Source organism: Lathamus discolor, chromosome 2, assembly GCF_037157495.1.
Source record: "Lathamus discolor isolate bLatDis1 chromosome 2, bLatDis1.hap1, whole genome shotgun sequence".
In the NCBI taxonomy this organism is placed as follows: domain Eukaryota; kingdom Metazoa; phylum Chordata; class Aves; order Psittaciformes; family Psittacidae; genus Lathamus; species Lathamus discolor.
In genome coordinates, this window is record NC_088885.1 from 84758319 (window position 1) to 84766115 (window position 7797).

Sequence of the window (7797 nt, forward strand, 5' to 3'; positions counted from 1 at the left end):
GTTTGTGGGCAATTAGCACAGAAGAGCACTCAGGACACCCACTGTCCGCTGTATCAAGCATGGTTATGATGTTCCAACATGTGAGTGTCAATCTGGACACACCTTTGGAGACAGATGTATGCCCTTGTCTCTTTGTCTTTGATCGACCACAACAGAAGATGCCCGTTGGCTGCGACTAACCAACCAGGTGGAGAGGGAGATGAGCTTTGGTTAGACCACCTTTTCTAGGTCTCTCTCCATACGGAGCAAGCAGTGCTCTCCTTGAAAAAAGGCTGCTTGGTCATTCAGGATGTTGCTGAACAAGGCTGTCATCTCCTGGGTCAATCTCGAGCAACCAATGTCCTGAGCTGCCTGCATGCAGGGTTGGGTCTGCGGCTTCCAGTGTGCCTGCCGTTTCATCCCTCACCTGTTGCTACAGGCCTTTGCAAGTGTGAATAAACCCTTCGGGCCTACACAGTGGATTTTCTAGGTGAGGCACAGCATGTGCAGAACTGGCCCCATCCCTTACACCTGAAGCTTATCTGCCAGGGCCTAGCGAGCTTGGACAGTGACAGCAAAGTCCTCAGGTTGTAGGCTTGGTTAGAGTCTCCTTCTCTTAGATGAAGCTCATTAAGCCTTAAAAGGCTTAATGAGCTCCATCTGCCTGGGTTTGACATTAGAGTTGTCCTTCTCCTAGGATGGTTGCCTGAAGGCTAGTGAGCCTATCCTGCCCATGGGCACACTTTGTCTGACCCTTCAGCTGGGACTTGTCTGCATGGGAGACCCTACCAGAGGCATATGCCACCACCAACATAGCTCCCAACGTCACAAGGGCATACAAGCTCTTTCCCCATGACAAACGGGCATCCGTGAAAAGCTAGTCAGTGATAACCTCTTGTAAAACACCAAGAAGGCGCAAGAAAAGGCAGTTATTGTATACTAAGTGAAACAAGAGCTTTAAGTTAAAAAAAAATAAAAAAAAAAGCATGTTAAATATCCAGTTGTGTCTTCATTTTCATATTATTCATAAAGCTGGAAAAAGCTCATACAATCCAAGAGTCTCCAATAACTTAGTAGGTATAACTTGCATATACATAGGAGTTACACTGATAGCAATATGGTTATTTCATGACACATGTTTCACATTTTAAAATCGATGTCTTCTTTATTTTCCTTAACTTACCCTGGATTCATTTACCCTGGATAGCATGCAGTTATAAAATTTGGTTTTACCTTGTCACAGTCACTGATAAATTGCTTTTGTGCTGAAGAGACATACAGTGCTAATCCTATATTTCTCTTTTGTAACAGTTTCCCAGAAGCACTTGTGTTTGTCAGCAGCATGAGTTTTTCACTGTTCAAGGCAAGAGAGCATGTCACTACCATGTAGTTCAGATCTTTGTTTTCTGTGTGGCAGCATCTTCAATTCATGGTCAAAACAACCACTTAGCTTGTAAATTAGATTTCCACAGCCCATGTGGTTCACATTAGATCTTATTAGTCAAGATACAAGTATGACCTCATATATACCACAGACACACTGTTACTCTTGGCTCAGAGCTAGCTGATTAAAAGCAACTGTGTGAGTAACACAACTGTGCAAATAACACAACTGTATTATATATTCAGTGCTTTGTAAAGAGCTGGCCACCTACCACTGGCACCAAAGCAATAGAATGTGGAGCTATAAAAGATACTTGTTTTTAAAAAATAAATATTACTTGAACAGATTTTACAATATGGAAATGAGAGAGGGATGGAATTAACCACATTCTTCTTTGTGTATAAGAAATAATTTCAGCTTAAAGTAATCCTTACAGACATTCAGAAATTAGTTTTAATTGTGGTCTTTATGGGTAAAAGATTATGGAGATATTGAGAAAAGCCAGGAAACTGGGTAGCTTATTGTGAGCCTGAGTGGAAGCTGAAATAGTACATACCAGCTTTCTGTAAAAGGCCCTGAAGCAAGATTTTCTTCTTTTAACACTTTCCTTTTATGGAGCGCATCCATGCCAGTATGAGGCCTAATATCAGCCCCAAGATTTTAAATTATTTACTGTGAAATATTGTGAAATGTTCTTCTTTTAGGCTGATATCAAGCAAAAGCATTTTATTTGACTATGTTGATGCTTCCTTTCCTCTTATATACTCGATAACAAAGTAGATGTTTGCATTTGTTGTTAGTTATGTATTACTTTTTCTTGAATAACTTCCTAAAAGATAGTTCCTTGAGTTACCTTTTGTGTCCTCTTTTATTTTCTTTTCCAGTACGTGTTCTTTCAGCAACACAAGCTCAACAGACCTATACACATGCATGTATATATATATATATTTTTTTTTTTTTTTAATAATACCACCTTTTTAAACACCCTAAGCTCATCTACCTTCCTTCTTTCTGTCCACTTGGCTTACTGACATTCAGGTCACTGTATATGTACAATGTATATGTATTATATAAAGAGAGTATATATATACATATAGATACATATATGCACACTGTATAGATACATATGTTTGTGTGTATACACACACAGGATGGGAGGGGGTGTGCTACACTATGGTGGACAGAAAAACTGCTTCTTCCTTGGTACAATTTATTCTTAAAACAGACATACTTGAAGACCCTGAGAGGTTGCTGATACCTGTGTGGATTTCTATCTAGCAGAAAAATTATTTTAAAAAGTCTAAGCTGATTAAGCTAACTATCTCTGGGCCTAATAAAAAAACCTCCTAGGTGATCCCCCCAGTAAGGAATCAACCCCAGTTGCAATTGACTCAACTTTCAATAACTGGTTTCGTATGACACAAATCATAATGGAATATAATAATTTCTCATCACTAGTTCTATCCTGAGTGCCAAGATAGCCCTGGCTGATTGGGCATCGCTAGTCATGCCAGCTGCCACCAGTGTGAGACTCAGGGTTAATAAAATTTAATATATCTTCTGAAGGCACCCTGGTTTTGTTCACATGTGATTTAAGTATACAGTTTACCACCATCAAACGAATTTAGATAGTACCAAGGATATGACTAGCTTCTTTAGTGGTCATAGTTTCAGAGTTATCCGAATAGTTTCACATTGGAATAAGGTATTTAGCATTATAACATCACATTTAACAACATCTGATTTGTTGTCTTTACTAGATTTCGTAAGATTGCCAAGTTTAAGTCATTAGAACTTTTTCTGATATGTGTTCCTTTGACTACTCAAGTTGAAAGCTTATTTTGTAACCTCTTTAATCTTTTAGATATTTTACAAATTGAAGTGTGGGGAAAAAAAAACCCAAGAAATCCCCAAACCAATGCTTTGTACACTTAACAATACTGATCAGAACTATAAAGCTAAATTTTAAATCTGCATTGCATTATTTTTATTTCAAACTGTCAGCTCTTCCATGAATTCTTTTACTGTTATACTTCAGAGATTTCTTAGAAATCATAGGAGGTTTGGCAATTTTCCAAGACAAACTTAGAACAGAAAAAACATTTAACATCATAAAAGCTATTATTGTTTAAGGAGCCTAGGTTTATATATTTTCTTCAGCATTAAATAACTATACTGTGGGCTTTATCCCTCGTAAGTACTTAAGAAAATGCTGAAATCTCCTAAGCATAGGAGTTCTATACTTAGGCATAATGATAATACACCTTATGCATACTGAGCCTCAGTAACTCAGGAAACATACAAGGCATGTGGTTTTGCATAGCAATCCACTGAGTTTCTCCTGCTTTTTCAACCCCAAAGTGAGTCAAGGCAGAAAGTATTTATCCTTGTGTCAGACTTCTGCACTTCAGGAGTGCAACAGGTGCACTCTATTTTTCTCTAGGGGTCTACATCTATATGGAACATGTGTCTGATGGACAGACCAGCATACACAAAACAGAATGGTCTTTTCTTAAAATAGAATCATAAAATCATAGAATAGTTAGGGTTGGAAAGGACCTCAAGATCATCTAGTTCCAACCCCCCTGCCATGGGGAGGGACACCTCACACTAAACCATCCCACACAAGGCTTCATCCAACTTGCCCTTGAACACCGCCAGGGATGGAGCACTCACAACCTCCCTGGGCAACCCATTCCAGTGTCTCACCACCCTAACAGGAAGGAATTTCCTCCTTATATCCAATTTAAACATCCCCTGTTAAAGTTTTAACCCGTTACCCCTTGTCCTGTCACTACAGTCCCTGACAAAGAGTCCCTCACCAGCATCCCTATAGGCCCCCTTCAGGTTCTGGAAGGCTGCTATGAGGTCTCCACGCAGCCTTCTGTTCTCCAGGCTGAACAGACCCAACTTCCTCAGCCTATCTTCATACAGGAGGTGCTCCAGTCCCCTGATCATCCTCGTGGCCCTCCTCTGGACTTGTTCCAGCAGTTCCATGTCCTTTTTATGTTGAGGACACCAGAACTGCGCACAATACTCCAGGTGAGGTCTCACAAGAGCAGAGTAGAGGGGCAGGATCACCTCCTTCGACCTGCTGGTCATGCTCCTTTTGATGCAGCCCAGGATTAATTTTTTTTTTTTTTTATGCCTGTTTTCATCTTGTATTTTCATCATATTTCATTCAAAAACACTCAGCAGATGCTCAAAATGGTAGCTTACTACTTGCTATTTTGGCATATATACATTATGCTTATTGGATTTAGTCATATATTGCATTGGAGTTGACCTTGCTTAGTCCCCAAATGAACTAGTTTCCAAAACCAGTATGTATTTGAAGATGTGTGTCAGATTAATTTTAGTCAGCTACCATGTACCAATATAGGTAAAGTAATTAACAAGTGTATTTCTGAATACTAGAAGATGAGCCATTGTAATGAATGAAATGAAAGCAGATTTCTCACCATAAAGCAAATGGATGGAAAGCTCCAGTTCACCCGTTGCCAATGTATTCTTGTCATTTTGCCAAAGTAAAAAAAAAAATAAATAAATAAAAATATACATATATGTATATATATATTCTTGGGGTGGGATTAATGACATATGCATGTCATCTTGAGATATCAAAAGGGATAAAAATTCAAAACCTTAGCCTTTACAAGATACTACACACACTTCAAGTGAGAATAAGTGAGTGGGCAGTAAAATAACACTGTTACTTACTTTAGTGAGATCATTATACGTGGGTTTTTTTTTTCCACCAAATAATAACTCACAATGAGGAATTAATTAGACCTGCACAGAGCTTTTTAATATCAAGCGTGTAAAATGGTCTTAGTGATCAAATTCTAAATTTAAAGGGATTCCGAAGACTTTTCAAGTGCTTTATAATCCCTACTTTTTTTTTTTTTCCCTTTGGTTTTAATTAGTTATACATATCTAGTACTAGACATAACACTGATTTAAGCACAGTAGTCTTCATACATCCAGGTAACATACCCATTCCAGATCCTCCAGCCTGTGTAATCCCAGGTACTTTAATAGATGTTCAGCAAGAGGCATCTAGGTAAGAATGATGGACTCTGTTAGATTTCAGTGCTGGGTGAAATGCTTCTGGCTTTTAACATAGCAGCTATTTGAAAGTGAAAGTGATGTTTCTTCTCTCACAACACATTGGAGGACAAACTATGAAGTCTGTAGCTGGAAAATGCTGTCAAGGCACTCCCAGTTGCCAGATTTTGACTCGAATTCTAATTTTATTGCAACTGGCTGCCAGCAGCTGCGATACTTGCACACAAAAATACGGTTTTCTACAATGTTTCTCAACAGGCTGCAAGGAAACAAAACATACTCTGTCTTAAAGTAATGCTACTGAAACCTGAAACAATAAAATGCACAATTTTAAAAATAAAGCTTATCAAGTTTTAGTGTAACTAGTTAGTGGCACTGTTGTAGTTCACAGCTATTGATTACTTAACTATTTGTAAGGAGAATTAGGATTTGAAAGACTATAGCCATCTAGGGTTATACACAATACATATATATGTTCAGGTACTTACAGATTGACTTCAAAAAAAGAAAAAAAAACCCACAAAAACAGAAGAACAAACCAGCCAAGAAAAGAAACATGAATCACACCTACTAGGTGGGAAAGCATCCTCCCCACAGGAAGAAATGGCAAACAGAATTGTTAATTTAAATGTTTAGATAATCACTAGCAGCTGCTGATCACTGGTTGAAAAGATGAGGGTTACACCTGGACATCCCCCAAAGCAATAAGTGTTCTTTAGCAGTAGTAGTAGATAACACTAAGAGAACAAAAATAAGACAACCCCCCCCCCCCCAAAAAAAAAAAAACCCACACCAAAACCCAAGACAAACAAACAAAAAAACCCACACCTTCATGCATTTAATATCCTGTATGAAAACTTCTGTAGTTAGATTTTCGTTTTGAATGGAAACACAGGTAATTTGGAAAAAGCCTCCTGTGACCAGCATTCACAAGCTGTCTGGCATGGTCTAAGACAACATGGGGGCTTTGTGAAATGTTGAGGCATCACAGTAGTTTTAACACTTCAAAGCCCTGTTAAATTTTCTCCAAACAAAAACCTATCCCAACCTAAACTAAACAAATACTTGTGTATTTACCAAGCAGTTAAGCTACATTCTTCAGTTTATTTCCGTAGCCTGTCAGGAAGGCTGACACCTTCCCCGTCTCCATTCTCACAGTTTGATCCATAATTCTGCATAATTCAACATCTTAGTAAGTCTTCAGGCAGTTTTGTGAATTAACAAGTGTCTCCTTCTCCCACCAGACTTTATCAAATATATTGAAAACAACAGTATTGCTGCATGAAAGTTAAATTCACTACCAAATAAACAAAGAAACAAAAAAAGGTCACTGAGATCTCTACTTGTTTACAGAAAAGAAGTGCTAGGTTTTACCCTATAGTGCTATGGACAGCATGTCAAAACTTTACCATACAGAGATAAATTTAAACACATGGAAGTATACAAAATCTGTACTAACTCTACCCTACCAGGAAAAGAGTATTAAAAAAACCCAACATTTGATTGCACACAGCTTCTTCATAGTTTTTGGTTCGGACTAAGTCTATGACAACAATTCCCCTATCTAAACAAACAAAAGAATCTTTTGATAGGGAAAGATAAACTAAATCTCAGATATCTTACCTTACAAAAAGGTATTGGAAAACATTACAGAACTGTAAACTAATGCCTTAAAAAATTACTTACATAATACTTGTAATCTCTTGTGGAAATGCTGAATATAAAAGCCCTTACTTTGAGCCTCATCATGTTGAATTGCTGCTCTGGCACTAATGTTGCACTCAGGTTTTTTAACTGATTTCCATACTGTCATGTACACAAAAGTAAATTTAGAAATCAGTTTACATGGATTTAAGGCATTGGATATTCAATTTTGCTACATCTACTTTCACGGACAGAGATATGTGGGTAGAACATGTTTTGTACTGTTTTCATCTTCATCTCCATCATCTCCATGTTTGGTTTTTTTTTTTTTTTTTTTTTTTGTTTACTTTAAAAAAAAGGTACTAATTTAATTAAGTCTTCCTGAGGCTGCAGTTATGTACATAAGTTCAGATCCAAAAGAAGTATTGAAACACCTCACATATTACTGTTCAGTAGTAGTACAAAAGCTATTTTATTGTTAGTGAATGTTTTTCATGGTTTTTGTTTCACTTTGCTTTTTTCCTAGCACAGAATAGGAAGTTATAATACATACATATGTTCGGCCAGCTTTGGTCAGACTGTATTTGTTTCTGAAAACTCTAGCTATAAAAATTTTTCATTGATTTGGTTATGCTTAAATCTAAACATATTGCTAATTATTTATCTTCAGCACATGCTAAATCCTCCAGAACAGTCACAGATTAATACCAATGTTTCAGGAA

At 37.5% G+C, this 7797-nt stretch overlaps 1 long non-coding RNA gene across 1 annotated transcript; it reads right to left on the reverse strand.

Moving 5' to 3' along the window:
• Positions 1-1182: 1182 nt before the first annotated feature.
• LOC136009283 (uncharacterized) lies at positions 1183-6023 on the reverse strand. Its single transcript, XR_010610462.1, has 4 exons — positions 6003-6023; positions 5360-5422; positions 4825-4873; positions 1183-1333 (listed from the first exon to the last, which is right to left on the reverse strand). It is a non-coding gene; the product is annotated as an uncharacterized LOC136009283 (long non-coding RNA).
• Positions 6024-7797: the final 1774 nt, after the last annotated feature.